The sequence below is a fragment of the Tupaia chinensis genome, unplaced genomic scaffold (assembly GCF_000334495.1).
Source record: "Tupaia chinensis unplaced genomic scaffold, TupChi_1.0 Scaffold000312_2, whole genome shotgun sequence".
Classification (NCBI taxonomy): Eukaryota; Metazoa; Chordata; class Mammalia; order Scandentia; family Tupaiidae; genus Tupaia; species Tupaia belangeri.
In genome coordinates, this window is record NW_006159805.1 from 406,424 (window position 1) to 419,819 (window position 13,396).

A 13,396-nucleotide genomic window follows, 5' to 3' on the forward strand; every position below is an offset into this window, starting at 1 on the left:
CAGCAGGAAACCAGTCTATTATTTCCTTTCTAGCCTCGTGATGTTTATTTGAGCCAGTCCCTTTCCCTCTGCTGTCCTCTCCTCCCTCACCTCTTTCCTGCTATACTTACTTCTCCCTCCCCTGCCCAGGGGTGTGCCTATTTTTAACCTGGAGGGTTACCTTTCTCACTTCATGTTCCTGTTTCCAAATTCCTTTCTTTTACCCACTCTGGGAATCTTCCGGGTTGCTCCAGGGGCCTGGGCCTTTGGAACGCAAGAGCCAGATAGATGCATAGGCTACTTCTACTTCATACCCTGTCATCTCTCTTCTCTGAGTCAAAGAAGCAAAGAAAGCTGACCAGCTTAGAGCAGGAAAAGGGAAAAGAGAAATACAGAGAGGAAAAAACGCACTGAATATCTCAAAATGTGATCCTGTCACTTTTGTAATATGGTCCAGAAACAACAGTGATGATATCATATTCAAAAGAGTTCATTTCCACCTGTTTAGATCCTTCAGAGCGGTGATATTCATTCGCATATTCTTAGGTATCCGAAGTGCCATGCCACTGAGTGCCCGTAATAGCACTGTCCCAAAACCTGAAAATGAAATACTCAGTATTCTAATTTTGGCCCAAGAGGAAGGTCTTCTACAATCAAGGTAATTTTTTAAATGACACCCTTTTGGGAGATTTGGGAAGCCCAAACCGGACCCTGCTTATGTGACTGGAAAGGTGATTTAATTAGCATCCTGTGGCACTGGTGTTCTAAGGAGCCCAGGTGGGAAAGAGCTGTCTGATCCTCACGTGGATGACCAGCCCAGGGTGAAGAAAGGCAAGCATTTTCCGTGGTGTGTTGAAGACAGAGAGGCAGGTGGTGTCAGTCACTGCTCCAAGGAGGGGACAAGCAATAACCCCTGGAGCAGGGAGCCCTTATGTTCTACTTCAGCCTGCAGGGTTTTGTAGCCTCAGGCTGTACCTGCCAAAGCTGTCAGGTCCACTCTTTAGTGAGTAGCTCACTGATGCTAAGGCTGGCATTGCTAGGCAGCAGAGCTCTGAGGCCAGAGCACGGGTCCCTTGTTAAGATACTACACTCTCCATAAGGAGGATGATAGCTCGTGGACTCTTCCAAAGCCATCACAGCTCACACCCATTTAGATTCACAAAAAAAAAAAAAAAAAAATCAAAAAAAAGAGTTATTTCAAATGTTTTTTTTTTGCAGAGCTCTGAGGCCAGAGCACGGGTCCCTTGTTAAGATACTACACTCTCCATAAGGAGGATGATAGCTCGTGGACTCTTCCAAAGCCATCACAGCTCACACCCATTTAGATTCACAAAAAAAAAAAAAAAAATCAAGAAAAAGAGTTATTTCAGATGTTGCTGTTTCTGGCATCATTTCCAAACAGAACAAGCACTTGGATTACCTCATCTTTCCTTTGTGCAGGGAATACAAGGCTCAAACTAGATAAGAAATGGCAGACTTTTTCTCTGAAAAGATGGAAGGTACAGAAACTGTGTAATAATAGGTCAAAAAAGGTGCTAAAATGCTCTGGCTGCTGAAGCAGCGAGCTCATCAGAAAGTTCCAGGCACCAGTTCAGAACTTCCTGACGTGCATTTCACATACCCATATGTGTTATCACCTTGCCAGGCACTACAGGGATCATAAAATATAATACACACACTTCCTAACTTATTGTATATGGCTCTTTATGAAATAGCTACTAAGGATTATCAAGCCATATTTCAATTCTTCATCCCTATATTCTGCATTCCAGGGTTAGAAGTATTGCAGTTCCTTAATCTCATTGTGTGGTTTTATTTGGTTTTGTTTGTTTGTTTTTCCCACCTTGCTGTGTCCTGATGTTTCTACCGGGGATTCCTTTTTGCCCTGTTTGCACTCAGTCCACTGGGCAAAATTCTATTCCTCCTCTAAGATATATACTAGATCCCACATGAGCTCCATGGTGAAGACTGCAGAATGGCTTTTATCCCTCAGAGACCAGGTTTGTCTGTCCTCTGGGTCCCTATATCATCTTGTAGATTTGCCTGTGGCAAGAAGTATGCTTCAACAGCAAACAAGCTGGAGCCCTTGCTTTTGCAGGTAACTGTAGAATACTAGGCAAGTTACTGAACTTCTTTCTATGCATAGATTGTTTCATTTTGAAGTTACGTGTAATGCCTCCTGCTCATGAAATTCAAAGATATGAGATGGTCTTATGCACAGTGCCTATTACATGTAGGTATTCCACCGGAACTTAGATTATTACATTGCAGTTTGTGGTTTTCTAGTCTGCACAGACTTTTATTTCAAGGGCTGCCATATTTGTTTTGTATTATTATTCTTTTTTTTTTTGAGAGAGAGTTTTTTTTTTTTTTTTTTTTTGCTATAGGGCACATGTGCTCGCCAGAAAGAGAGAGAGAGAGACCAAGAGAAAGAAAGTGAGAAATCATACCCCTAGGGAGGATGGCCACGCCATAATCCCTTCTCCTCCACTCTCCCCTCAGGATCTTGGGCACACACACGTGCCCAGCAGGAGTTTAAGCCACCAGGTCTGGGACTTGAACTGTGGTCAACTACATGGGAGTCCAGGGACATAGCCATTATGCCAACTGCTGGGCCTACTATTCTTAATTCTTAACATAATGTCTGACACATACTGGACACCTGATAAACAGCTTTAATGACATCATTAATTATCTAGCTAATCGATGGAGAGATGAATGGGTAAAGAGAGCATAATCTCCCCTAGGAAACAAGACAAGAATAAGTTATTCAACACTCTGGAACAACATGTCCCTCAATGCCAGCATGAGCCCAGTCACGATGCAAGGCAGGCCCTCGAACTCAAAGAAGATACCCGAAGGAGGCCCTGCTGAGCATCTGAACCAGGACCCATTTTAGGTCAGTAGAAAGAGGCAGGTAAGGCATTCTAGAGTCAATTCCCACAAAGGCTCAGAGCTCTTTAAGGAAGAGGAAGACCAATCCACACTTTAAGGTTTTGAAAGGAAAGATCCACCAGGGAGGGAGACCTGACAATGAACAGTAAAAGGATGAGAGCAAAGCTATTGTCCTCAGAGAACGTTAGAGCCAAGGACACAGCATGAGCCTGGCCAGACGGACCAGAAAAAAAAAACATTTATTTATTTATTTAGAGACTGAAATGAGGGGAAAAGAATGCTTTTAGAGCCCAAAAATGCATAATGAAGAGAAGAAAGGGTGCAGAAGAAAATGGGTTTGATTTTCTCAATAATGTAGGAAGCAAACCTGTCTACTGAGAGAACGGGGATGATAATATAAAGATGTAATTGAGCAGACCCCATCATCCAGTGTCAAATTCCAGCACCGCCACTGCCACACTGGTGGTTCCAAAAAAAAGTTTCTTAAACTCCTTATGACTCAGTTTCCTCATCTGTAAGATGAGAAATATGGTAATACCTACCTATCTTTTTTTATTCAAAAAAAAAAAAAAAAAAAAATCAAGAAAAAGAGTTATTTCAGATGTTGCTGTTTCTGGCATCATTTCCAAACAGAACAAGCACTTGGATTACCTCATCTTTCCTTTGTGCAGGGAATACAAGGCTCAAACTAGATAAGAAATGGCAGACTTTTTCTCTGAAAAGATGGAAGGTACAGAAACTGTGTAATAATAGGTCAAAAAAGGTGCTAAAATGCTCTGGCTGCTGAAGCAGCGAGCTCATCAGAAAGTTCCAGGCACCAGTTCAGAACTTCCTGACGTGCATTTCACATACCCATATGTGTTATCACCTTGCCAGGCACTACAGGGATCATAAAATATAATACACACACTTCCTAACTTATTGTATATGGCTCTTTATGAAATAGCTACTAAGGATTATCAAGCCATATTTCAATTCTTCATCCCTATATTCTGCATTCCAGGGTTAGAAGTATTGCAGTTCCTTAATCTCATTGTGTGGTTTTATTTGGTTTTGTTTGTTTGTTTTTCCCACCTTGCTGTGTCCTGATGTTTCTACCGGGGATTCCTTTTTGCCCTGTTTGCACTCAGTCCACTGGGCAAAATTCTATTCCTCCTCTAAGATATATACTAGATCCCACATGAGCTCCATGGTGAAGACTGCAGAATGGCTTTTATCCCTCAGAGACCAGGTTTGTCTGTCCTCTGGGTCCCTATATCATCTTGTAGATTTGCCTGTGGCAAGAAGTATGCTTCAACAGCAAACAAGCTGGAGCCCTTGCTTTTGCAGGTAACTGTAGAATACTAGGCAAGTTACTGAACTTCTTTCTATGCATAGATTGTTTCATTTTGAAGTTACGTGTAATGCCTCCTGCTCATGAAATTCAAAGATATGAGATGGTCTTATGCACAGTGCCTATTACATGTAGGTATTCCACCGGAACTTAGATTATTACATTGCAGTTTGTGGTTTTCTAGTCTGCACAGACTTTTTTTTTTTTGAGAGAGAGTTTTTTTTTTTTTTTTGCTATAGGGCACATGTGCTCGCCAGAAAGAGAGAGAGAGAGACCAAGAGAAAGAAAGTGAGAAATCATACCCCTAGGGAGGATGGCCACGCCATAATCCCTTCTCCTCCACTCTCCCCTCAGGATCTTGGGCACACACACGTGCCCAGCAGGAGTTTAAGCCACCAGGTCTGGGACTTGAACTGTGGTCAACTACATGGGAGTCCAGGGACATAGCCATTATGCCAACTGCTGGGCCTACTATTCTTAATTCTTAACATAATGTCTGACACATACTGGACACCTGATAAACAGCTTTAATGACATCATTAATTATCTAGCTAATCGATGGAGAGATGAATGGGTAAAGAGAGCATAATCTCCCCTAGGAAACAAGACAAGAATAAGTTATTCAACACTCTGGAACAACATGTCCCTCAATGCCAGCATGAGCCCAGTCACGATGCAAGGCAGGCCCTCGAACTCAAAGAAGATACCCGAAGGAGGCCCTGCTGAGCATCTGAACCAGGACCCATTTTAGGTCAGTAGAAAGAGGCAGGTAAGGCATTCTAGAGTCAATTCCCACAAAGGCTCAGAGCTCTTTAAGGAAGAGGAAGACCAATCCACACTTTAAGGTTTTGAAAGGAAAGATCCACCAGGGAGGGAGACCTGACAATGAACAGTAAAAGGATGAGAGCAAAGCTATTGTCCTCAGAGAACGTTAGAGCCAAGGACACAGCATGAGCCTGGCCAGACGGACCAGAAAAAAAAAACATTTATTTATTTATTTAGAGACTGAAATGAGGGGAAAAGAATGCTTTTAGAGCCCAAAAATGCATAATGAAGAGAAGAAAGGGTGCAGAAGAAAATGGGTTTGATTTTCTCAATAATGTAGGAAGCAAACCTGTCTACTGAGAGAACGGGGATGATAATATAAAGATGTAATTGAGCAGACCCCATCATCCAGTGTCAAATTCCAGCACCGCCACTGCCACACTGGTGGTTCCAAAAAAAAGTTTCTTAAACTCCTTATGACTCAGTTTCCTCATCTGTAAGATGAGAAATATGGTAATACCTACCTATCTTTTTTTTTTTTTTTAAAGAGAGGTTTTTGCTACAGGGCACATGTGCTCGCCAGACAGAGACAAAGAGACAGAAAGTGAAAAATCACCCCCCAAGGGGAATGGCCACGCCGCAATCCCTTCTCCTCCATTCTCCTCTTGGGATCTTGGGCATGCATGCACATGCGCCCAGCGTGAGTTTAAGCCACCGGGTCTGGGACTCGAACTGTGGTTGACTACATGGGAGTCCAGAGACATAGCCATTACGCCAACTGCTATCTACCTATCTTTATATGGTTACTAGGAGACCATAATGACTTATTAATAATTGCTGAACACTAACAGAATAGACAAGAATATATTAAGGATATAGTAGTATTAGCTATTGTTGTTATTATTAGGGAAGCCTTGTTAATATTAGGACATGTTTGGACTAGCCATTATGGGAAGAACCCTGGAAAATCAACAGGAAATTGTTACTTTATAACATATTAATGTACTATAGACATTCTTGGATGGTACTGTATCTTTTTTCAGCAAGCAAGGAGCAGAGAAGGCAAGAATTTGCCCCCTCCCCGCAAAAAAAAAGTATTTGCTCCTGAGGGTTTGAGACAAAGGAGTGTAGACAGAACACAAAGTTGAGAGAATAAAGTTCTAGAATAGCAAGTACATTAAACTAGCCAAATACAGAGTCCCAGCCAGGCAAGTAGTCAAGTGAAGCTAAGCTGGGCTAATGGACTGATTACGGGCCTAGAGAGTAATTCTTATCCATTTATTAAGGCTAGAGGTAATGGAGTTTAAACTGTAGTACAGTCACTCTCTACTGGAAGTGTCCATTCGAGTTGGCAGTGAGAACTAGAGGTTATTTGGCCTAGAGTAGGAGTGAGATATTCTTCTGAGCAAAGGAATGGCTCCAGAAATAGATGATATAGTTATTTACACTTCCCATCCATGCTCTTTCCCCCTTTTCATCACCATCCTGGACACATAGACAAACCCCCAAAGCAAGACAAAACTATTCAGAGGAGTGGAAGACTCAGAGATGCTGAAGCATGAATTCCATCCCTTATGGGCTGAGAGGCTCTATTGGGAGGGAGAGGTCATCCAGTGCAAGGTCTTGGCAGTGACCAGTGCTGTCCTGGGAATGCAGGTCACTGACTCCAGAGGACTGGTGATGTCAGTCTTGGTAGAAGGCCAGCAACTTGGATGCTGAGGCATGGGGGATGGCAGAGGGCTGGGTAGCAATGGCATCCTTGCGATTAGGTGGGTAGAAGAGACATCTCCTATAACTAATAAAAATAATTATTAAAAAAAAATAGGTAATACCTTCACTACTAAATAGGCTCTCACAATGGTGAGCAAGGAATCTTAATTTCTCTAAACCTTCCTTAGGTTACTTAATGCATTAACCTCAATAAAATGTGGCCTTCTTCTTTCTCTTTCTTCCGTCTAGGCACACCAAGATTCACAGCCTTTTGACCTCACTCATAAGGCATCTTCAGCACCTATAAGCATGCCTGGCACATGAAAGACACCCAATATATATTTGTTGACTCCAGAGGACTGGTGATGTCAGTCTTGGAAGAAGACTGTGTCCTCCAACACAGCACCCATGCTCTGAACCAGTACCATCCAGAAAAGGCCTAAGATTATAGAAAAGATTTAGGAATAGTGCTCACAAGAACCATTTTAAAAGTATAAATAATCCTTCCAATTCAGTACGTTTTTGTCATTCCCTCAGGGTTTTCTTCTCTACTAGAAGTTTCCTTTCTGAAGGAAGTTCAGGAGCTAATCTTTCTGTGTTAAAGGTTCACCACACATTAGGTTATTAACCCACCCTGAGCCACTGCATTTGATAGCTTTCTTAATTTTAGAAAAATCTAAAAATTATTGAGAAAAAAAATTTAATTCATTTTAATGCTACAATTCAGCAATAACCAAAACACTTTGGTTATCTACTTTCCTTCCTTTTGTCAGACCTGTGCATATATATTGTAGTATTTTTTTCTACATAGTATAGCAGGAGGAATAATTGTCTCCCCAAAATGTCCATTTCTAAATCTCAGCACCATAAGCATGTTACTTTTCACAGCTAAGTTTACAGACCTGGAGATAGAAAGAGAATTATTGATCAGCCAGGTGGGCCCAATTTAATCACATGCATCCTTAAAGTGGAGTGAATACCTCTCTCTGCTGAGTCAAAGAGAAAACGAAATTGTAATAAAAGGAGAAATAGAGAAGGGAAAGATTTCACTAGGTTTTCTCTTTAAATTTATTTCTTCCATGAGAGAAAGACAGAGAGAGGAAAAAAGAGAGAGAGGTACTTCTGATAGAGTCTTCATGCAATGATCCTCCCCAGCCTCAGCCAGCCAGGATCACTGGCATTCACATGTACCCGATGTGCACTGGGAAACCTCTGGGATGCGAGCCAGGACCTTTGCATATGACCTCAGCATTGTGGAACATTGTGTTACTGCCGCACAATCACTGCACATCCTTTTGCTGGTTTTGAAGACAAAGGAAGGGACCACAACTAAAGAATATGAGTGGCTTCTGGAAGGTGGGAACAGCCATCAGTACAGTCTCAGTCCTGCAAACACAGTGAACAATAGTCTGCATGGCAAGGATATAGATTCTCCCACAAAGCCTCTGCATAGCAGCCCAGCTCTGCAGTTTGATTTAGCTTATTGAGACCTATGTCAGAACTGTAAAATAATACATTATGATGTTTACGTGAGTATACTTGTGGGAATTTGTCACAGCAGCAAAGGAAAACTAATACACATAGTTTGAATTGTACTTTACATCTTTTCATATTTTTTCTTTTTCTTTTCTTTTTTTTTTTTTTTTGCTATAAAACATGCACTTGCTGAGGAAAGTCAGAGAAATCACCCAATCACCCTTTCAGGGGGTGGTCATGCCATGATGCTTTCTCCATTCTCCTCCTGGAACTTCGGGCACACAAACATAAGTGCCTGGTGTGTTTTTCAAGTTGTCAGGTCTAGGACTAGAAACTCAAAGTTGACCATGTAGGATCTGGCCACCTCAACCACCAGCTGGCCTTATTTATTCTTGCTTTCTTTCTTTCTTTTTTTTTTTTTTTGGGAGAGGTTTTTGCTATAGGGCGTGTTCACTAGCCAGAAAGACAGAGAGAAACAGAGAGACAGAAAGCGAGAAATCACCCCCTGGGGGGATGGCCATGCTGCAATCCCTTCTACCCCATCCTCCTCAGGATCTTGGGCATGCACGCACATGTACCTGGTGTGAGTTTCCCACAGGGTTCAGGACTTGAACCACGATTGACTACATGGGAGCCCAGCAACACCACCATTATTCCATCTGCTGGTCCCTATTCTTGCTATTTTTAATACAAAATTATATCAGAGTATTTTCTCATTTCATACATTCTGTGTTTTCATTTTTTTAAATTCATATACCTTTATTTTTATTTATTTTAAAAATTTATTTATTTTTATACCTTCAATCACTGTATATCATTATAGCTTATAAAATCAATTTTCCCAGCAAGACTACACTGTATATTAGTCCATTAAACATATTATCATACACATTATCAACAGATAATTTGCCATTTGTGTGTCCCTTAAATGCTCTGCTTCTTTCTCTTTCTCCTTGATTCCTTTTTTCTTACCCTCCCCCACTTCCAACTCTCCTCCCACACTGCTTCTAGTATCCACAATTATTCTCCATGCTTCTATATCTTCTAATCTTTCCATTTCTGCCATGGAGTTCAGTTTCTGCCGTAGAGGTGGACATTTGGTGTATATTAAGTGGGGACATACAGTGCCTCTCTTTCATGGTCTGGCTTGCTTTGCTTAGCAGTACATCTTCCATATTCATCCATTTTCTATCAAATGCAAAAGTGTTGTCATTTTTTATGGCTGAGTGGTATTCTGTAGTATATATGTGCTACACTTTTTCAATTCATTCACTTGTTTGTGAACATTTAGGATGGCTTCATGTTTTAACAATTGTAAATAATGCCACAATAAACATAGATGTGCAACCACTTTTCTGACCAAGTGTTTTCCTATCCTTTGGGTAGATACCCAGGAGCAGAATTGCTGGATCATATGGTGGTTCTATTTGTAGATCTTTGAGGAATCTCCATGTTGTTTTCCACAGTGGGAATTTACATTCCCACTAACACTGTAGGAGAGTTCCGTTTTCACCTCAGCCTCTTCAGCACTTACCATTTTTAATTTCTTTCATCTTAGTCACTCTGACTGGGATTAGGTGGTATCTCATTGTAGTTTTGATTTGCATTTCCCTTATGATAATTGATGTTGAGCATTCTGTCTTTTTATATTGCTTCACATACTGTGATTTATTTGGCCATTCCCATTGTTGTTTAGGCTGCTTCTAATATTTCACATTGCTAAATGGCATTATAATAAGCAACCCTCACATGTGAATTTTATCTACAATGCTTATTATCTTTTTGGAACTGATTGCCAGATCTATAATTACCAGATCAACTTATAGGGACATGTGAAGTTCTTGATCCTCATGTCTGAAATAAGTTTCTGGAAAGAATTAAATGATATATCCTTTCAGAATTTGACAATTTATATTTTATTTTACTATCACCTGAGTTACCATTTGGCTGATTTTTAAATGTCAGCTTCTTAAGTGAATATAGTGTCTCTTTATCATTTTATTGTGCATTTCTTTGATTGTTAGGGAAACTGGACATTTATTCTAATGTGACTTCTCTATTTATTTATTTATTTATTTATCTCCCAGTTTTCCAATGAAGGTCTTGGAATTTTTCATATTGGTTTGGAAATTTTCTTTAAATATTGTGATATTAGTCCTTTGCCACATTTATTGCAAGTTCCCCCAATTTGTTATTTACTACTTATTTATGTTTATAATCTATTTTGATACACTAAATTCTTAACTTAATACGTAGTCAAATCTACTTTATCCTCCATATTTTCTTCCATTGCTTTAGAGAGGTTTTTATTGCTTGGAATCAAGTAAACATTTATATGTATTTCTTGTTGGACTTTAAGGACTTAATTTTTTTCTTTATATATTAAACATTACACTAGTCTGGGATTTATTTTGGTGTACAAAGTCTGTAAGAGATGATTGTATTTTTATCATTTTCCCAATAGCCAAATAGCTCTAAATAATTCTGTTTTTTTCCCTCCTATCTATAAGAGGTGTTGCTTTTTAACTAAAGATTTCAGCAGGCAACTTCTTAACCCTCAATAGACCTTCACATGCAATTTCAGGCTTTATGATGAGCAATGAGTTAGATTTCACTTTTTGGAAGGGAATAGAAGGAAATAGGATGGAATTTCTTAGCAACTCTTTGATCATCCCAAGCAATCTCTAAATAATCGTCCTGAGGGTAGACATTCACTTCATTGTCTTATACCTACCATCGAATATCATAAAGGAGAGTGAGGCATGTGAATCTTGATATTCTCCAGGGACTAAAGACAGGAACTAAGCACATGTGTACCCTGCACCCATGTCCACAGGAGTGTAAGCTCCCAAAAGATAGAGACTCCTCTTCTCTTTCCACTTTTCAGCTCCTCTTACTTAGTATTCTCCTGTACTCCCCAGCCTGCCCTCCTGACTGACTGAGGACTCAGGGTTCTCGTAATCAAAGCTGAACACTGTCCCTTGGCTCCAGACTCAACTCCCCTCCATCTCTTGTCTCAGGCTCTTACACTTCATTCTTGTAATTCCCATTCCCCACACTCTCCCTCCATCTGGAAGAAGGAAGTGCATTTGTGAGCATTTATCATTCCAGGAATGACATCCAGGACTCAGATAAGGGAGCAAGCTGAAGAAAGAACAGCCAAGCCCATGGGTCGAGTGGCCAGGGCAGGGTTGCTAGGATGAAAGCCCAGCTCTGACCTCATCAGGACAAGATGGCCACAGCTGGTCTTGTGGTTGTCAGCAGAGAACAAAACAGAAAAGAAACTGGCTTCTCCCCAGTCATTTTTCTGGGTGCCAGTTATGATTGCTCAGGGCTGAAATATGTCAGGCATTAGTGATCAGAGGTGACTATTTAAAATCCTGCCTTTCTTAGTTGTATAACTAGGTTTAGAATATGAGAGTAAGTTTGTGGGTGGAGAAAAGAGAAGATTGGCCTAAAGTCAGGGCTGGACCAAAAACACAAGGTCCTTGATTGCTGCCCAGCATGGGCTTCTCTCTTGTGAGAAAAGGTTCCGCAACCTCCCAGAGCCAGGAGGCTTCTCTTTCCTACCTGCTCACACAGAGTAATGGAGACCTCCTTCTTCAGAGGGAATGGAGAACCAAATAAGGCTGAATAAAGTTTCCCACTAGACCAGTGTTCCTGGGTCCCCAAAGAAGAGTGGGAGACAGGGTCAGATGCCATGTTCTACCACAGACCAAGGGTTCTGAGGATGGCAGGGCATGCATGGTGAATGCATCTCAAAGGTTGACTCCCAAAGGAAGGGTGGCTCTTCCAGCACCTACTTAGTTATTACCTGTGCCTTCAACTGCACTTTATTTCCCAGCTTCAAACTATGTTCCTCCTTGAAGAAGTATACACTCATACCTGGGAGGGGAGCAATAGCCAGAGTGGAGCAACACCAGTCAAGGAATCATAAAAGATACTCTCCCGGCTATCCTTTCTTATTGGGTAGCTAGAAAGCTAGAGTGTGGCTAAGGACACAGTTGCCATGGCAATAGAGCTAGTCTGATGGATGGGACAAGCTCCAAGAGGGGTCAGTTTTAGAGTATGTTTGGACAAGAATCAAAAGACTTCCACTGATCTTACCCAGTTTTCTAAAGGTATCTTCTTCTTGAGTTACACCAGTGGAAGCCCTAATTGATATGTTACCTAAATGGTCTTCTATGGTCACCATGATCATCCTGAAAATCTTTAGAATTACTTTATCAAATCAAAACAACTTTTATTAAGCATTTGCTTGTGTGAGACTCTCTGTATAACATACAGAAACATGTGATTTCCAATATCTAATTTCAGGAAGCTTGGTAGTAGGAGAGCCACCAAGATATCAAGTCTTAGCGAGCCAACTATAAGTTCTAAATGACAGTGGAAGATAGAATAGAAAAACTGTGATAGAGCAACATGTCATGAATTGTCCATGGATAATACAAACAATAATAATAAAAACTGAGTAAGTCTTGGAAAAGTTTTACAAAGTAGCAGGATTTGATCTGGATTCAAAATAGGCTGGATCTATCTGCCCAGCTGGACAAAATGAAAGAGAAGGGATAGTCCAGGAGAATGCTAAAGCATGGGAAAGAAAGCAGAAGGTGTGCTCAGAGGACAATGAGCAAAGTCTCTGGCTGAAGTTGGGGGCTCAGGTGGGCCTATGTGGGAGACGAGTCTATTACAGCAGCTTCGACTTGAAATAGACATGGATTGAGGCATAGTTCATAACCGGATGGGGTATGAGCCAAGAATAAGAGTGAGGACCACCAGGAAGAAGCACACAGGCCCTGGATCCCCAAGGTGTGGGAACACTAAAGTTGTAAGCTGCAATGATAAATTTGCCCAATTTTGTAGCATTGCTGCAGACCATCCCTGCAGATGCAAAGCAATAATGCACTCATTCCAAGCAAGTTGATCAGCATGTAGGAAGGAATTGCTTCTGTCGTGAGAGCCTAATTGGTGGTTAATGAAGGCTACACGCTGCCTTCAATAATATTACAAACTTAAGTATGTGACTTGTCTACAGAGAAGCGTAGATATGTCCTGATTGGTGTTGAAATCACATATAAGGTCTGTGCCCATAAGTGCTCATGAGGCTGTATGGTCCATCAGATCTTCGATACATATATGCATACAAGACACTTTTTAATGATAGAGCACATGTTCATGCACACAAAAGAAAGAGAGAGAGAGAAAGAACCTTTGACAGAATCTTGTCACACTATGAAC